The sequence below is a fragment of the Camellia sinensis genome, chromosome 15 (assembly GCF_055761805.1).
Source record: "Camellia sinensis isolate YWXY chromosome 15, ASM5576180v1, whole genome shotgun sequence".
Classification (NCBI taxonomy): domain Eukaryota; kingdom Viridiplantae; phylum Streptophyta; class Magnoliopsida; order Ericales; family Theaceae; genus Camellia; species Camellia sinensis.
This window is the reverse complement of record NC_138975.1, coordinates 78,115,025-78,133,607: the sequence shown is the minus strand read 5'-3', so window position 1 is coordinate 78,133,607 and position 18,583 is coordinate 78,115,025. Positions and strand designations below refer to the sequence as shown.

The following is an 18,583-nucleotide window of genomic DNA, read 5'->3' as shown; positions in this document are numbered from 1 at the left end:
AATCAATCTTTTTATGATGATGATGATAAAGATATGAATCAATTTTATTATCAAATCGATTTAATCTTCTTCACAAGGTCTGTAAATATATATATATATATATATATATATATGCATATAGAAATACATATCTATATCAATCTTTTGATGATGATGATGACAATGATGATACAAATCTGAATCAATCTTATTATTGACGAATCGATTTAATCTTTTGAAGCCTCTTTCTCATTTTTTTCATGGGTTTTCTTTAATCTTTTGATGATGATGATGATACATATCTGAATCAATTTTATTATTGAATCGATTTAATCTTCTTTTTTATTTATTTAGATTTCACAGATCAAAATCCATGATAATGATATAGTTTGAAACCTCTTTCTCATTCTGTTTACATTTTTTCTTCAATCTTTTGATGATGATGATGATGATACAGATCTGAAACAATCTTATTATCGAATCAATTTAATCTTCTTTTTTATTTATTTAGATCTCACAGATCAAAATCCATGATGATGATACCGTTTGAAGCTTCTTTCTCATTCTTTTTGGGTAAGTAGCTTCTTCTTCTTCTTCTTTCTCATTCTGTTCACATTTTTTTTTTCTTCATTATTTTTTTTTATAATTTTTTTTCACCAAAACAATATCGTTTTGACAAGAATTAATCTCAACCTTCCATTAGTGAGACACGGGTCGGATCCATCTCATTAACTCTAGGGATCACAACGCCCTAATTGTTTTGTATTCTCCCAACCCAACAACGGCTATATTCACCACCGCCCCCCGCCCAACGGTACATTTCTCTCACAAAATTGCAACGGAGACAAATCTTTCTATCCTCCGCTCTCCTCATTACGATTAGGCTCACATCCGCATGCAATTCTTCCGTCTCCTTACACTTGAATCCACTTTTTTCCGATTCCGATCAATGTATTTTTCACCCAATTCGATTTAGGGTTTTTCAACCACTCAAATTCCATCCCCAATTATCGAATCATTAGGTTTTAGAGTTGTCTTGATCAGAATCGGAGTTAGTGTTGTGGTTTTGTTTGAATTTCTGCTGCGATCGGTGACGTGAAGATCGAAGAGTTGGACGAGGTTGAATCTGATGGAAGGAGTTACAATCACAGTGATTTCTGGAAGAATGATTGTTCGGGTCGACGCAAAGAGAGCGCTAGTCGGAGCTGGGGCTCGGATCCTGTTCTACCCGACCCTTCTGTACAATGTTTTCCGGAACAAGATTCAAGCTGAGTTCAGCTGGTGGGACCAAATTGATCGGGTTTTGGTTCTAAGTCCCTTCATATATATATATATATATATGTATGTATATTTGTGTATGTTGTTGTATCTGTTTTTTGTGTTTGCTTTGGTCTTGTGTTTGTATCACTGTGATTGTTGCTCTATGTTTTAATTTCTGGAGTTGTTTTTGTTTGATCTGTTTGGTTGCTGGGAAAATGGAGCACTACAAAGAAAAAGAAGGATTTTTCGTGTTGTTTTAATGGGTGGTAGTTTAGTAGCTTTTTGGAATTGTTCTTCTCAATCCATTTGGTTGTTGAGAAAATAGAATTCCTATGTATTTCAGTTACTAGAGAAAATAGAATTCCTATGACTGTCACTGTATGTAATAGCTTCTGGAGTTGTTTTTCTTTGATCTGTTTGGTTGCTGGAAAAAAAAAAAACAAAACAAAACAAAAAAAATTGAAAAGTGAAGTAGTTCAGTAGAGCTTTAAAATTGTTCTTCATGATTCATTTGGTTGTTGAGAAAATAGAATTCCTTTGCATTTAAGTTACTGGAGAAAATGTAGGAAAAAGATGGGATAATGGGGCCTGTTATTCTTAGAATTCTGATTATCTGAATTGGAGAAAATGAAGAGCTTCCTGAAACTTTGACCAATGCAACTACTTTACATTTCATTTTCTTGGTGTTCTTGGTGCACTGATGGAATGTGAGCTTAAATTAAAGGGATCATGATTTATTGATTTGAGTTTTTATTTCTATTTTGATTTTTAAACAGTATCTTCTGCTGGGGGCGGTTCCATTCCCTAAGGATGTTTTGCAGTTGAAGCAGCTTGGTGTTGGCGCTGTCATCACCCTTAATGAGCCTTATGAAACGTTGGTTCCAACATCATTGTACCATGTGAGTGATGTCGTCTGCGCTGATTCGGTGGCTGGGGATTGGGAGGTCACGGCTCAGGTCCAGGGATTTCAAGAACATGTCCATTTTCGCCACAATTGACAAGGTTAGTAATTTTACATACATAATATATGGTATATATTTACATATATACATATTAATTGTGCCAAATTTAGTTGTTTGAATTCTCAACTTATATCTGTAAAATTTGATTCTCTTTACCAAACGGCGTCGGCTTGACACGAAACTTAACACACACGACCACCTAGGCACGAGAGACTTGTGGGAGAAAACGGTACTCCAATCCGGTTCCCGGTTTTGGGAGTTAGAGACGGATTTCACTCTAGGCAAACTAGTTCCTTAAGAAACTTGAATTCGAGGTGTTGACGCCTCAAAATCGCCAAAAGGCGTCAGTTTCGCACGAAACTTGGCACGCATGACCGCCTAGGCACGTGAAACTTGTGGGAGAAGACAAAACTCCAATTGGGTTCCCGGTTTGGGAGTTAGAGCCGGATTTCACTCTAGGCAAAAGTAGTTCCTTAAAAAATTTGAATTCGAGGTGCTGACACTCCAAAATACCAAACGCCGTCAGTTTGGCACAAAACTTGGTACACAAGACCGCCTAATCACGAGAGACTTGTGGGAGAAAACGGGGCTCCAATCGGGTTCTCGGTTTGAGAGTTAGAGCCAGATTTCACTATAGGCAAACTAGTTCGTTAATAAATTTGAATTTGAGGTTTTGACACCTTAAAGTCACCAAACGGGGTTCGATTAGCACGAAACTTGGCACACACGACCGCCTAGGCACGAGAGACTTGTGGGAGAAGACGGGGCTCGAATCGGGTTCCCGGTTTGGGAGTTAGAGCCGGATTTCGGTCCCTTCAGAAATTTAAATTCGAGGTGTTGATGCCCCAAAATCGCCAAACGGTGTTGGTTTGGCACGAAACTTGGCACACACGACCGCCTAGGCACGAGAGACTTGTGGGAGAAGACGGGGCTCCAATCGGGTTCCCGGTTTGAGAGTTAGAGCAAGATTTCACTATAGGCAAACTAGTTCGTTAATAAATTTGAATTCGAGGTTTTGACACCTTAAAATCACCAAACGGGGTTCGATTAGCACGAAACTTGGCACACACGACCGCCTAGGCACGAGAGACTTGTGGGAGAAGACGGGGCTCGAATCGGGTTCCCGGTTTGGGAGTTAGAGCCGGATTTCGGTCCCTTTAGAAATTTAAATTCGAGGTGTTGATGCCCCAAAATCGCCAAACGGCGTTGGTTTTGCACGAAACTTGGCACACACGACCGCCTAGGCACGAGAGACTTGTGGGTGAAGACAGGGCTCGAATCGGGTTCCCGGTTTGGGTGTTAGAGCCGGTTTTCGGTCTAGCCAAGCTAGTTCCTTAAGAAATTTGAAGTCGAGGTGCTGATGCCCCAAAATCACCAAACGGCGTCGGTCTGGCACGAAACTTGGCACACACCGCCTAGGGACGAGAGACTTGTAGGAGAAGACGGTACTCCAATCGGGTTCCCGATTTCGGAGTTAAAGCCGGATTTCACTCTAGGCAAACTAGTTCCTTAAGAAATTTGAATTCGAGGTGTTGACGCCCCAAAATCTGCAAACGGCGTCTGTTTTGCACGAAACTTGGCACACACGACCGCCTAGGCACGAGAAACTTGTGGGAGAAGACGGGATTTGAATCGGGTTCCCGGTTTGGGAGTTAGAGCCGGATTTCGGCCTAGGCAAGCTAGTTCCTTAAGAAATTTGAATTCGAGGTGATGATGCCCCAAAATCACCACACCAGCGTCGGTTTGGCACGAAATTTGGCACGCACGACAGCCTAGGCACGAGAGACTTCTGGGAGAAGACGGTACTCCAATCGGGTTCCCGGTTTGGGAGTCAGAGCCGGATTTCACTCTAGGAAAACTAGTTCCTTAAGAAACTTGAATTCGAGTTTTTGACGCCCCAAAATCGCCAAAAGGCGTCGGTTTCGCACGAAACCTGCCACACACAACCGCCTAGGCACGAGAAACTTGTGGGAGAAGACAGGACTCCAATCGGGTTTCCTGTTTGGGAGTTACAGCCGGATTTCACTTTAGTCAAACTAGTTCCTTAAGAAACTTGAATTCGAGGTGTTGACGCCCCATAATCGCCAAAAGGCGTCGGTTTCGCACGGAACTTGGCACACACGACCGCCTAGGCACGAGAAACTTGTAGGAGAAGACAGAACTCCAATTAAGTTTCCGGTTTGGGAGTTAGTGCCAGATTTCACTCTAGGCAAAAGTAGTTCTTTAAGAAATTTGAATTCGAGGTGTTGACGCCCCAAAATACCAAACGCCGTCGGTTTGGCACAAAACTTGGCACACATGACCGCCTAAACACGAGAGACTTGTGGGAGAAGACGGGGCTCTAGTCGGGCTCCCGATTTGGGAGTTAGAGCCAGATTTCACTCTAGGCAACCTAGGTCATTAAGAAATTTGAATTCGAGGTTTTGACACCTTCAAATCACCAAACAGGGTTCGATTGGCACGAACCTGGCACACACGACCGCCTAGGAACGAGAGACTTATGGGAGAAGACGGGAGTCGAATCGGGTTCCCCGTTTGGGAGTTGGAGCCAGATTTCACTCTAGGCAACCTAGTTCGTTAAGAAATTTGAATTCGAGGCTTTGACACCTTAAAATCACCAAACGGGGTTCGATTGGCACGAAACCGTGGCACACACGACCGCCTAGGCACGAGAGACTTCTGGGAGAAGACGGTACTCCAATCGGGTTCCCGGTTTGGGAGTCAGAACCGGATTTCACTCTAGGAAAACTAGTTCCTTAAGAAACTTGAATTCGTGGTTTTGACGCCCCAAAATCGCTAAAACGCGTCGGTTTGGCACGAAATTTGGCACACATGAACGCCTAAACACGATAGAGTTGTGGGAGAAAACACGGCTCCAATCGGGTTCCCGATTTGGGAGTTAGAGCCGGATTTCTCTTTAGGCAAACTAGTTCGTTAAGAAACTTGAATTCGAGGTGTAGACGCCCCAAAATCGCCAAAAGACGTCAGTTTCGCACGAAACTTGGCACACACGACCGCCTAGGCACGAGAAACTTGTGGGAGAAGATAGGACTCCAATTGGGTTCCCGGTTTGGGAGTTAGAGCCGGATTTCACTCTAGGCAAAAGTAGTTCCTTAAGAAATTTGAATTCGAGGTGTTGACGCCCCAAAATACCAAACGCCGTCGGTTTGGCACAAAACTTGGCACACATGACCGCCTAAACACGAGAGACTTGTGGGAGAAGACGGGGCTCTAGTCGGGCTCCCGATTTGGGAGTTAGAGCCAGATTTCACTCTAGGCAACCTAGGTCATTAAGAAATTTGAATTCGAGGTTTTGACACCTTAAAATCACCAAACAGGGTTCGATTGGCACGAACCTGGCACACACGACCGCCTAGGAACGAGAGACTTATGGGAGAAGACGGGGCTCGAATCGGGTTCCCGGTTTGGGAGTAAGAGCCAGATTTCGGTCTAGACAATTTGGTCCCTTAAGAAATTTAAATACGAGGTGTTGACGCCCCAAAATCGCCAAACGACGTCGGTTTGGCACGAAACTTGGCACACACGACCTCCTAAGCACGAGAGACTTGTGGGACTAGACGGGGCTCGAATTGGGTTCTCGGTTTGGGAGTTAGAGCCGGATTTCGGTCTAGGCAAGCTAGTTCCTTAAGAAATTTGAATTCGAGGTGTTGACGCCCCAAAATTACCAAACGGCGTCGGTTTGACACGAAAGTTGACACACACGACCGCCTAGGCACGAGAGACTTGTGGGAGAAGACGGTACTCCAATCGGGTTCCCGGTTTGGGAGTTAGAGACGGATTTCACTCTAGGCAAGCTACTTCCTTCAGAAACTTAAATTCGAGGTGTTGACGTCCCAAAATCGCCAAAAGGCGTCGGTTTCGCACGAAACTTGGCACACACGACCGCCTAGGCACGTGAAACTTGTGGGAGAAGACGGGGCTCCAATCAGGTTCCCGGTTTGGGAGTTAGAGCTAGATTTCACTATAGGCAAATTAGTTCGTTAATAAATTTGAATTCGAGGTGTTGACGCCCCGAAATCGCCAAAAGGCGTCTGTTTCGCCCGAAACCTGGCGCACAAGACCGCCTAAGCACGAGAAACTTGTAGGAGATGACAGGACTCCAATTCGGTTCCCGATTTTGGAGTTCCTAATGAAAATTGAATTCGAGGTGTGGACGCCCCGAAATACCAAACGCTGTGGGTTTGGCACGAAACTTGGCTCACATGACCGCCTAAACACGATAGAGTTTTGGGAGAAGACACGGCTCTAATCGGGTTCCCGGTTTGTGAGTTAAAGCCGGATTTCACTCTAGGCGAAAGTAGTTCCTCAAGAAATTTGAATTCGAGGTGTTGACGCCCCAAAATACCAAACGCCGTCGGTTTGGCACAAAACTGGGCACACATGACCGCCTAAAGACGAGAGACTTGTGGGAGAAGACGGGGCTCCAATCGGGTTCCCGGTTTGGGAGTAAGAGCCAGATTTCGGTCTAGACAATTTGGTCCCTTAAGATATTTAAATTCGAGGTGTTGACGCCCCAAAATTGCCAAACGGCGTCGGTTTGGCAAGAAACTTGGCACACACAACTGCCTAGGCACGAGAGACTTGTAGGAGAAGACGGGGCTCGAATCGGGTTCCCGGTTTGGGAGTTATAGCCGGATTTCGGTCTAGGCAAGCTAGTTCCTTAAGAAATTTGAATTTAAGGTGTTGACGCCCCAAAATTACCAAACGGCGTCGGCTTGACACGAAACTTAACACACACGACCACCTAGGCACGAGAGACTTGTGGGAGAAAACGGTACTCCAATGGGGTTCCCGGTTTGGGAGTTAGAGCCGGATTTCGGTCCCTTTAGAAATTTAAATTCGAGGTGTTGATGCCCCAAAATCGCCAAACGGCGTTGGTTTTGCACGAAACTTGGCACACACGACTGCCTAGGCACGAGAGACTTCTGGGAGAAGACGGGGCTCGAATCGGGTTCCCGGTTTGGGAGTTATTGCCGGATTTCGGTCTAGGCAAGCTAGTTCCTTAAGAAATTTGAATTTAAGGTGTTGACGCCCCAAAATTACCAAACGGCGTCGTCTTGACACGAAACTTAACACACACGACCACCTAGGCACGAGAGACTTGTGGGAGAAAACGGTACTCCAATGGGGTTCCCGGTTTGGGAGTTAGAGACGGATTTCACTCTAGGCAAACTAGTTCCTTAAGAAACTTGAATTCGAGGTGTTGACGCCCCGAAATTGCCAAAAGGCGTCTGTTTCGCCCGAAACCTGGCGCACAAGACCGCCTAAGCACGAGAAACTTGTAGGAGATGACAGGACTCCAATTGGGTTCTCGATTTTGGAGTTAGAGCCGGATTTCGCTCTAGGCATAAGTAATTCCTTATGAAAATTGAATTCGAGGTGTGGACGCCCCGAAATACCAAACGTCGTCGGTTTGGCACAAAACTTGGCACACATGACCGCCTAAACACAATAGAGTTTTGGGAGAAGACACGGCTCAAATTGGGTTCCCGGTTTGGGAGTTAAAGTCGGATTTCACTCTTGGCAGAAGTAGTTCCTTAAGAAATTTGAATTCGAGGTGTTGACGCCCCAAAATTACCAAACGGCGTCGGCTTGACACGAAACTTAAGACACACGACCACCTAGGCACGAGAGACTTGTGGGAGAAAACGGTACTCCAATCGGGTTCCCGGTTTGGGAGTTAGAGACGGATTTCATTCTAGGCAAACTAATTTCTTGAGAAACTTGAATTCGAGGTGTTGACGCCCAAAAATCGCCAAAAGGCATCAGTTTCGTACGAAACTTGGCACACACGACCGGCTAGGCACGTGAAACTTGTGGGAGAAGACAGGACTCCAATTGGGTTCCCGGTTTGGGAGTTAAAGCCGGATTTCACTCTAGGCAAAAGTAGTTCCTTATAAAATTTGAATTCGAAGTGTTGACACCCCAAAATACCAAATGCCGTCAGTTTGGCACAAAACTTGGCACACAAGACCGCCTAATCATGAGAGACTTGTGGGAGAAGACGGGGCTCCAATCGGGTTCCCGGTTTGAGAGTTAGAGCCAGATTTCACTATAGGCAAACTAGTTCGTTAATAAATTTGAATTCGAGGTTTTGACACCTTAAAATCACCAAACGGGGTTCGATTAGCACGAAACTTGGCACACACGACCGCCTAGGCACGAGAGACTTGTGGGAGAAGACGGGGCTCGAATCGGGTTCCCGGTTTGGGAGTTTGAGCCGGATTTCGATCCCTTTAGAAATTTAAATTCGAGGTGTTGATGCCCCAAAATCGCCAAACGACGTTGGTTTTGCACGAAACTTGGCACACACGACCACCTAGGCACGAGAGACTTGTGGGTGAAGACAGGGCTCGAATCGGGTTCCCGGTTTGGGTGTTAGAGCCGGTTTTCGGTCTAGCCAAGCTAGTTCCTTAAGAAATTTGAAGTCGAGGTGCTGATGCCCCAAAATCACTAAACGGCGTCGGTCTGGCACGAAACTTGGCACACACGACCGCCTAGGGACGAGAGACTTGTGGGAGAAGACGGTACTCCAATCGGGTTTCCGGTTTCGGAGTTAAAGCCGGATTTCACTCTAGGCAAACTAATTCCTTAAGAAACTTGAATTCGAGGTGTTGACGCCCCAAAATCTGCAAACGGCGTCTGTTTTGCACGAAACTTGGCACACAGGACCGCCTAGGCACGAGAAACTTGTGGGAGAAGACGGGATTTGAATCGGGTTCCCGGTTTGGGAGTTAGAGCCGGATTGCGGCCTAGGCAAGCTAGTTCCTTAAGAAATTTGAATTCGAGGTGATGATGCCCCAAAATCACCACAACAGCGTCGGTTTGGCACGAAATTTGGTACGCACGACAGCCTAGGCACGAGAGACTTCTGGGAGAAGACGGTACTCCAATCGGGTTCCCGGTTTGGGAGTCAGAGCCGGATTTCACTCTAGAAAAACTAGCTCCTTAAGAAACTTGAATTCGAGGTTTTGACGCCCTAAAATCGCCAAAAGGCGTCGGTTTCGCACGAAACCTGCCACACACTACCGCCTAGGCACGAGAAACTTGTGGGAGAAGACAGGACTCCAATCGGGTTTCCTGTTTGGGAGTTAGAGCCGGATTTCACTTTAGGCAAAATAGTTCCTTAAGAAACTTGAATTCGAGGTGTTGACGCCCCATAATCGCCAAGGAATTGGGGTCACTGCTGTGGCAAAGGCACAGCAGTGACTGTTGTGCTTCATTTTGTGATGCATTATGGGATTATTTTTATGATCTGAACCGTTCATTTTGTAGGGTTTGTTGAGTACTTCAAGCCTACCAAAAATCATATTAATCGGATACCAATAACTATATGATCGAATTGCATATTTTTATACTATTTTTCAAAAGAAAAACTTCTTGTTTGTTTTTTTGGTTATCAATCATATAGTTGTTGATATCCGATTAATATGATTTTTGGTAGGCTTGAAGTACTCAACAAATCTTACAAAATGAATGGTTCAGATCATAAAAATAAGCCTATAATACATCACAAAATGAAGCACAACAGTCACTGCTGTGCATTTGCCACAGCAGTGACCCTGTGCATTTGCCACAGCAGTGACCCCAAGTCTTAATCGCCAAAAGGCGTCTATTTCGCACGGAACTTGGCACACACGACCGCCTAGGCACGAGAAACTTGTGGGAGAAGACAGAACTCCAATTAGGTTTTCGGTTTGGGAGTTAGTGCCAGATTTCACTCTAGGCAAAAGTAGTTCCTTAAGAAATTTGAATTCGAGGTGTTGACGCCCCAAAATACCAAACGTCGTCGGTTTGGCACAAAACTTGGCACACATGACCGCCTAAACACGAGAGACTTGTGGGAGAAGACGGGGCTCTAGTCGGGCTCCCGATTTGGGAGTTAGAGCCAGATTTCACTCTAGGCAACCTAGGTCATTAAGAAATTTGAATTCGAGGTTTTGACACCTTAAAATCACCAAACAGGGTTCGATTGGCACGAACCTGGCACACACGACCGCCTAGGAACGAGAGACTTATGGGAGAAGACGGGGCTCGAATCGGGTTCCCCGTTTGGGAGTTGGAGCCAGATTTCACTCTAGGCAACTTAGTTCGTTAAGAAATTTGAATTCGAGGTTTTGACACCTTAAAATCTCCAAACGGGGTTCGATTGGCACGAAACCTGGCACACACGACCGCCTAGGCACGAGAGACTTCTGGGAGAAGACGGTACTCCAATCGGGTTCCCGGTTTGGGAGTCAGAGCCGGATTTCACTCTAGGAAAACTAGTTCCTTAAGAAACTTGAATTCGTGGTTTTGACGCCCCAAAATCGCTAAAACGCGTCGGTTTGGCACGAAACTTGGCACACATGAACGCCTAAACACGATAGAGTTGTGGGGAGAAGACACGGCTCCAATCGGGTTCCCGATTTGGGAGGAGTTAGAGCCGGATTTCTCTTTAGGCAAACTAGTTCGTTAAGAAACTTGAATTCGCGGTGTAGACGGCCCAAAATCGCCAAAAGGCGTCAGTTTCGCACGAAACTTGGCACACACGACCGCCTAGGCACGAGAAACTTGTGGGAGAAGATAGGACTCCAATTGGGTTCTCGGTTTGGGAGTTAGAGCCGGATTTCACTCTAGGCAAAAGTAGTTCCTTAAGAAATTTGAATTCGAGGTGTTGACGCCCCAAAATACCAAACGCCGTCGGTTTGGCACAAAACTGGGCACACATGACCGCCTAAAGACGAGAGACTTGTGGGAGAAGACGGGGCTCCAATCGGGTTCCCGGTTTGGGAGTGGAGCCAGATTTCACTCTAGACAACCTAGTTCGTTAAGAAATTTGAATTCGAGGTTTTGACACCTTAAAATCACCAAACGAGGTTCGATTGGCACGAAACCTGGCACACACGACCGCCTAGGCACGAGAGACTTGTGGGAGAAGACGGGGCTCGAATCGGGTTCCCGATTTGGGAGTAAGAGCCAGAATTCGGTCTAGACAATTTTGTCCCTTAAGAAATTTAAATTCGAGGTGTTGACGCCCCAAAATTGCCAAACGGCGTCGGTTTGGCAAGAAACTTGGCACACACAACTGCCTAGGCACGAGAGACTTGTGGGAGAAGACGTGGCTCGAATCGGGTTCCCGGTTTGGGAGTTAGAGCCGGATTTCGGTCTAGGCAAACTAGTTCCTTAAGAAATTTGAATTCAAGGTGTTGACGCCCCAAAATTACCAAACGGCGTCGGCTTGACACGAAACATAACACACACGACCACCTAGGCACGAAAGACTTGTGGGAGAAAACGGTACTCCAATCGGGTTCCCGGTTTGGGAGTTAGAGACGGATTTCACTCTAGGCAAACTAATTTCTTGAGAAACTTGAATTCGAGGTGTTGACGGCCCAAAATACCAAATGCCGTCAGTTTGGTACAAAACTTGGCACACAAGACTGCCTAATCACGAGAGGCTTGTGGGAGAAGACGGGGGTCCAATCGGGTTCCCGGTTTGAGAGTTAGAGCCAGATTTCACTATAGGCAAACTAGTTCGTTAATAAATTTGAATTCGAGGTTTTGACACCTTAAAATCACCAAACGGGGTTCGATTAGCACGAAACTTGGCACACACGACTGCCTAGGCACGAGAGACTTGTGGGAGAAAACGGGGCTCGAATCGGGTTCCCGGTTTGGGAGTTAGAGCCGGATTTCGGTCCCTTTAGAAATTTAAATTCGAGGTGTTGATGCTCCAAAATCTCCAAACGGCGTTGGTTTTGCACGAAACTTGGCACACACGACCGCCTAGGCACGAGAGACTTGTGGGAGAAGACAGGGCTCGAATCGGGTTCCCGGTTTGGGTGTTAGAGCCGGTTTTCGGTCTAGCCAAGCTAGTTCGTTAAGAAATTTGAAGTCGAGGTGCTGATGCCCCAAAATCACCAAACGGCGTCGGTCTGGCACTGACCTTGGCACACACGACCGCCCAGGGACGAGAGACTTGTGGGAGAAGACGGTACTCCAATCGGGTTCCCGGTTTCGGAGTTAAAGCCGGATTTCACTCTAGGCAAACCAGTTCCTTAAGAAACTTGAATTCGAGGTGTTGACGCCCCAAAATCTGCAAACGGCGTCTATTTTGCACGAAACTTGGCACACACGACCGCCTAGGCACGAGAAACTTGTGGGAGAAGACGGGATTTGAATCGGGTTCCCGGTTTGGGAGTTAAAGCCGGATTTCGGCCGAGGCAAGCTAGTTCCTTAAGAAATTTGAATTCGAGGTGATGATGCCCCAAAATCACCACAACAGTGTCGGTTTGGCACGAAATTTGGCACGCACGACAGCCTAGGCACGATAGACTTCTGGGAGAAGACGGTACTCCAATCGGGTTCCCGGTTTGGGAGTCAGAGCCGGATTTCACTCTAGGAAAACTAGTTCCTTAAGAAACTTGAATTCGAGGTTTTGACGCCCTAAAATCGCCAAAAGGCGTCGGTTTCGCACGATACCTGCCACACACAACCGCCTAGGCACGAGAAACTTGTGGGAGAAGACAGGACTCCAATCGGGTTTCCTGTTTGGGAGTTAGAGCCGGATTTCACTTTAGGCAAACTAGTTCCTTAAGAAACTTGAATTCGAGGTGTTGACGCCCCATAATTGCCAAGGAATTGAGGTCACTGCTGTGGCAAAGGCACAGCAGTGACTGTTGTGCTTCATTTTGTGATGCATTATGGGATTATTTTTATGATCTGAACCGTTCATTTTGTAGGGTTTGTCGAGTACTTCAAGCCTACCAAAAATCATATTAATCGGATACCAATAACTATATGATCGAATTGCATATTTTTATACTATTTTTCAAAAGAAAAACTTCTTGTTTGTTTTTTTGGTTATCAATCATATAGTTGTTGATATCCGATTAATATGATTTTTGGTAGGCTTGAAGTACTCAACAAATCTTACAAAATGAACGGTTCAGATCATAAAAATAAGCCCATAATACATCACAAAATGAAGCACAACAGTCACTGCTGTGCATTTGCCACAGCAGTGACCCCAAGTCTTAATCACCAAAAGGCGTCGGTTTCGCACGGAACTTGGCACACACGACCGCCTAGGCACGAGAAACTTGTGGGAGAAGACAGAACTCCAATTAGGTTTCCGGTTTGGGAGTTAGTGCCAGATTTCACTCTATGCAAAAGTAGTTCCTTAAGAAATTTGAATTCGAGGTGTTGACGCCCCAAAATACCAAACGCCGTCGGTTTGGCACAAAACTTGGCACACATGACCGCCTAAACACGAGAGACTTGTGGGAGAAGACGGGGCTGTAGTCGGGCTCCCGATTTGGGAGTTAGAGCCAGATTTCACTCTAGGTCATTAAGGAATTTGAATTCGAGGCTTTGACACGTTAAAATCACCAAACAGGGTTCGATTGGCACGAACCTGGCACACACGACCGCCTAGGAATGAGAGACTTATGGGAGAAGACGGGGCTCGAATCGGGTTCCCCGTTTGGGAGTTGGAGCCAGATTTCACTCTAGGCAACCTAGTTCGTTAAGAAATTTGAATTCGAGGGTTTGATACCTTAAAATCACCAAACGGCGTCGGCTTGACACGAAACCTGGCACACACGACCGCCTAGGCACGAGAGACTTCTGGGAGAAGACGGTACTCCAATCGGGTTCCCGGTTTGGGAGTCAGAGCCGGATTTCACTCTAGGAAAACTAGTTCCTTAAGAAACTTGAATTCGTGGTTTTGACGCCCCAAAATCGCTAAAACGCGTCGGTTTGGCACGAAATTTGGCACACATGAACGCCTAAACACGATAGAGTTGTGGGAGAAAACACGGCTCCAATCGGGTTCCCGATTTGGGAGTTAGAGCCGGATTTCTCTTTAGGCAAACTAGTTCGTTAAGAAACTTGAATTCGAGGTGTAGACGCCCCAAAATCGCCAAAAGGCGTCAGTTTCGCACGAAACTTGGCACACACGACCGCTTAGGCACGAGAAACTTGTGGGAGAAGATAGGACTCCAATTGGGTTCCCGGTTTAGGAGTTAGAACCGGATTTCACTCTAGGCAAAAGTAGTTCCTTAAGAAATTTGAATTCGAGGTGTTGACGCCCCAAAATACCAAACGCCGTCGGTTTGGCACAAAACTTGGCACACATGACCGCCTAAACACGAGAGACTTGTGGGAGAAGACGGGGCTCTAGTCGGGCTCCCGATTTGGGAGTTAGAGCCAGATTTCACTCTAGGCAACTTAGGTCATTAAGAAATTTGAATTCGAGGTTTTGACACCTTAAAATCACCAAACAGGGTTCGATTGGCACGGACCTGGCACACACGACCGCCTAGGAACGAGAGACTTATGGGAGAAGAGGGGAGTCGAATCGGGTTCCCGGTTTGGGAGTAAGAGCCAGATTTCGGTCTAGACAATTTGGTCCCTTAAGAAATTTAAATACGAGGTGTTGACGCCCCAAAATCGCCAAACGGCGTCGGTTTGGCACGAAACTTGGCACACACGACTTCTTAAGCACGAGAGACTTGTGGGACTAGACGGGGCTCGAATTGGGTTCTCGGTTTGGGAGTTAGAGCCGGATTTCGGCCTAGGCAAGCTAGTTCCTTAAGAAATTTGAATTCGAGGTGTTGACGCCCCAAAATTACCAAACGGCGTCGGTTTGACACGAAAGTTGACACACACGACCGCCTAGGCACGAGAGACTTGTGGGAGAAGACGGTACTCCAATCGGGTTCCCGGTTTGGGAGTGAGAGACGGATTTCACTCTAGGCAAGCTACTTCCTTAAGAAACTTAAATTCGAGGTGTTGACGTCCTAAAATCGCCAAAAGGCGTCCGTTTGGCACGAAACTTGGCACACACGACCGCCTAGGCACGTGAAACTTGTGGGAGAAGACGGGGCTCCAATCAGGTTCCCGGTTTGGGAGTTAGAGCTAGATTTCACTATAGGCAAATTAGTTCGTTAATAAATTTGAATTCGAGGTGTTGACGCCCCGAAATCGCCAAAAGGCGTCTGTTTCGCCCGAAACCTGGCGCACAAGACCGCCTAAGCACGAGAAACTTGTAGGAGATGACAGGACTCCAATTCGGTTCCCGATTTTGGAGTTCCTTATGAAAACTGAATTCGAGGTGTGGACGCCCCGAAATACCAAAAGCCGTCGGTTTGGCACGACACTTGGCACACATGACAGCCTAAACACGATAGAGTTTTGGGAGAAGACACGGTTTCCAATCGGGTTCCCGGTTTGTGAGTTAAAGCCGGATTTCACTCTAGGCAAAAGTAGTTCCTCAAGAAATTTGAATTCGAGGTGTTGACGCCCCAAAATACCAAACGCCGTCGGTTTGGCACAAAACTGGGCACACATGACCGCCTAAAGATGAGAGACTTGTGGGAGAAGACGGGGCTCGAATCGGGTTCCCGGTTTGGGAGTAAGAGCCAGATTTCGGTCTAGACAATTTGGTCCCTTAAGATATTTAAATTCGAGGTGTTGACGCCCCAAAATTGCCAAACGGCGTCGGTCTGGCAAGAAACTTGGCACACACAACTGCCTAGGCACGAGAGACTTGTAGGAGAAGACGGGGCTCGAATCGGGTTCCCGGTTTGGGAGTTATAGCCGGATTTCGGTCTAGGCAAGCTAGTTCCTTAAGAAATTTGAATTTAAGGTGTTGACGCCCCAAAATTACCAAACGGCGTCGGCTTGACACGAAACTTAACACACACGACCACCTAGGCACGAGAGACTTGTGGGTGAAAACGGTACTCCAATGGGGTTCCCGGTTTGGGAGTTAGAGACGGATTTCACTCTAGGCAAACTAGTTCCTTAAGAAACTTGAATTCGAGGTGTTGACGCCCCGAAATTGCCAAAAGGCGTCTGTTTCGCCCGAAACCTGGCGCACAAGACCGCCTAAGCACGAGAAACTTGTAGGAGATGACAGGACTCCAATTGGGTTCCCGATTTTGGAGTTAGAGCCGGATTTCGCTCTAGGCAAAAGTAGTTCCTTATGAAAACTGAATTCGGGGTGTGGACTCCCCGAAATACCAAACGTCGTCGGTTTGGCACGAAACTTGGCACACATGACCGCCTAAACACAATAGAGTTTTGGGAGAAGACACGGCTCGAATTGGGTTCCCGGTTTGGGAGTTAAAGCCGGATTTCACTCTTGCCAGAAGTAGTTCCTTAAGAAATTTGAATTCGAGGTGTTGACGCCCCAAAATACCAAACGCCGTCGGCTTGGCACAAAACTAGGCACACATGACCGCCTAAAGACGAGAGACTTGTGGGAGAAGACGGGGCTCCAATCGGGTTCCCGGCTTGGGAGTTGGAGCCAGATTTCACTCTAGGCAACCTAGTTCGTTAAGAAATTTGAATTCGAGGTTTTGACACCTTAAAATCACCAAACGGGGTTCGATTGGCACGAAACCTGGCACACACGACCGCCTAGGAACGAGAGACTTGTGGGAGAAGACGGTACTCCAATCGGGTTCCCGGTTTCGGAGTTAAAGCCGGATTTCACTCTAGGCAAACTAGTTCCTTAAGAAACTTGAATTCGAGGTGTTGACGCCCCAAAATCTGCAAACGGCGTCTGTTTTGCACGAAACTTGGCACACACGACCGCCTAGGCACGAGAAACTTGTGGGAGAAGACCGGATTTGAATCGGGTTCCCGGTTTGGGAGTTACAGCCGGATTGCGGCCTAGGCAAGCTAGTTCCTTAAAAAATTTGAATTCGAGGTGATGATGCCCCAAAATCACCACAACAGCGTCGGCTTGGCACGAAATTTGGCACGCACGACAGCCTAGACACGAGAGACTTCTGGGAGAAGACGGTACTCCAATCGGGTTCCCGGTTTGGGAGTCAGAGCCGGATTTCACTCTAGGAAAACTAGTTCCTTAAGAAACTTGAATTCGAGGTTTTGACGTCCTAAAATCGCCAAAAGGCGTCGGTTTCACACAAAACCTGCCACACACTACCGCCTAGGCACGAGAAACTTGTGGGAGAAGACAGGACTCCAATCGGGTCTCCTGTTTGGGAGTTAGAGCCAGATTTCACTTTAGGCAAACTAGTTCCTTAAGAAACTTGAATTCGAGGTGTTGACGCCCCATAATTGCCAAGGAATTGGGGTCACTGCTGTGGCAAAGGCACAGCAGTGACTGTTGTGCTTCATTTTGTGATGCATTATGGGATTATTTTTATGATCTGAACCGTTCATTTTGTAGGGTTTGTTGAGTACTTCAAGCCTACCAAAAATCATATTAATCGGATACCAATAACTATATGATCGAATTGCATATTTTTATATTATTTTTGAAAAGAAAAACTTCTTGTTTGTTTTTTTGGTTATCAATCATATAGTTGTTGATATCCGATTAATATGATTTTTGGTAGGCTTGAAGTACTCAACAAATCTTACAAAATGAACGGTTCAGATCATAAAAATAATCCCATAATGCATCACAAAATGAAGCACAACAGTCACTGCTGTGCCTTTGCCACAGCAGTGACCCCAATTCCTTGGCGATTATGGGGCGTCAACACCTCGAATTCAAGTTTCTTAAGGAACTAGTTTGCCTAAAGTGAAATCCGGCTCTAACTCTCAAACAGGAAACCCGATTGGAGTCCTGTCTTCTCCCACAAGTTTCTCGTGCCTAGGCGGTTGTGTGTGGCAGGTTTTGTGCGAAACCGACGCCTTTTGGCGATTTTAGGGCGTCAAAACCTCGAATTCAAGTTTCTTAAGGAACTAGTTTTCCTAGAGTGAAATCTGGCTCTGACTCCCATACCGGGAACCCGATTGGAGTACCGTCTTCTCCCAGAAGTCTCTCGTGCCTAGGCTGTCGTGCGTGCCAAATTTCGTGCCAAACCGACGCTGTTGTGGTGATTTTGGGGCATCATCACCTCGAATTCAAATTTCTTAAGGAACTAGCTTGCCGAGGCCGAAATCCGGCTCTAACTCCCAAACCGGGAACCCGATTCAAATCCTGTCTTCTCCCACAAGTTTCTCGTGCCTAGGCGGTCGTGTGTGCCAAGTTTCGTGCAAAACAGACGCCGTTTGCAGATTTTGGGGCGTCAACACCTCGAATTCAAGTTTCTTAAGGAACTAGTTTGCCTAGAGTGAAATCCGACTTTAACTCCGAAACCGGGAACCCGATTGGAGTACCGTCTTCTCCCACAAGTCTCTCGTCCCTAGACTTCTGGGAGAAGACGGTACTCCAATCGGGCTCCCGGTTTGGGAGTCAGAGCCGGATTTCACTCTAGGAAAATTAGTTCCTGAAGAAACTTGAATTCGTGGTTTTGACGCCCCAAAATCGCTAAAACGCGTCGGTTTGGCACGAAACTTGGCACACATGAACGCCTAAACACGATAGAGTTGTGGGAGAAGACACGGCTCCAATC

At 46.5% G+C, this 18,583-nt stretch overlaps 1 long non-coding RNA gene across 1 annotated transcript in view; it reads left to right on the top strand.

The window, feature by feature from the left end:
- Nucleotides 1–735: 735 nt before the first annotated feature.
- Nucleotides 736–18,583, top strand: part of LOC145813648 (uncharacterized) — an 88,629-nt gene continuing 70,781 nt past the window's right edge. Inside the window, exons 1-2 of the long non-coding RNA XR_014356848.1 lie at nt 736–1,279; nt 2,016–2,241. This is a non-coding gene — a long non-coding RNA (uncharacterized LOC145813648). The remainder of the gene's footprint in view (nt 1,280–2,015; nt 2,242–18,583) is intronic.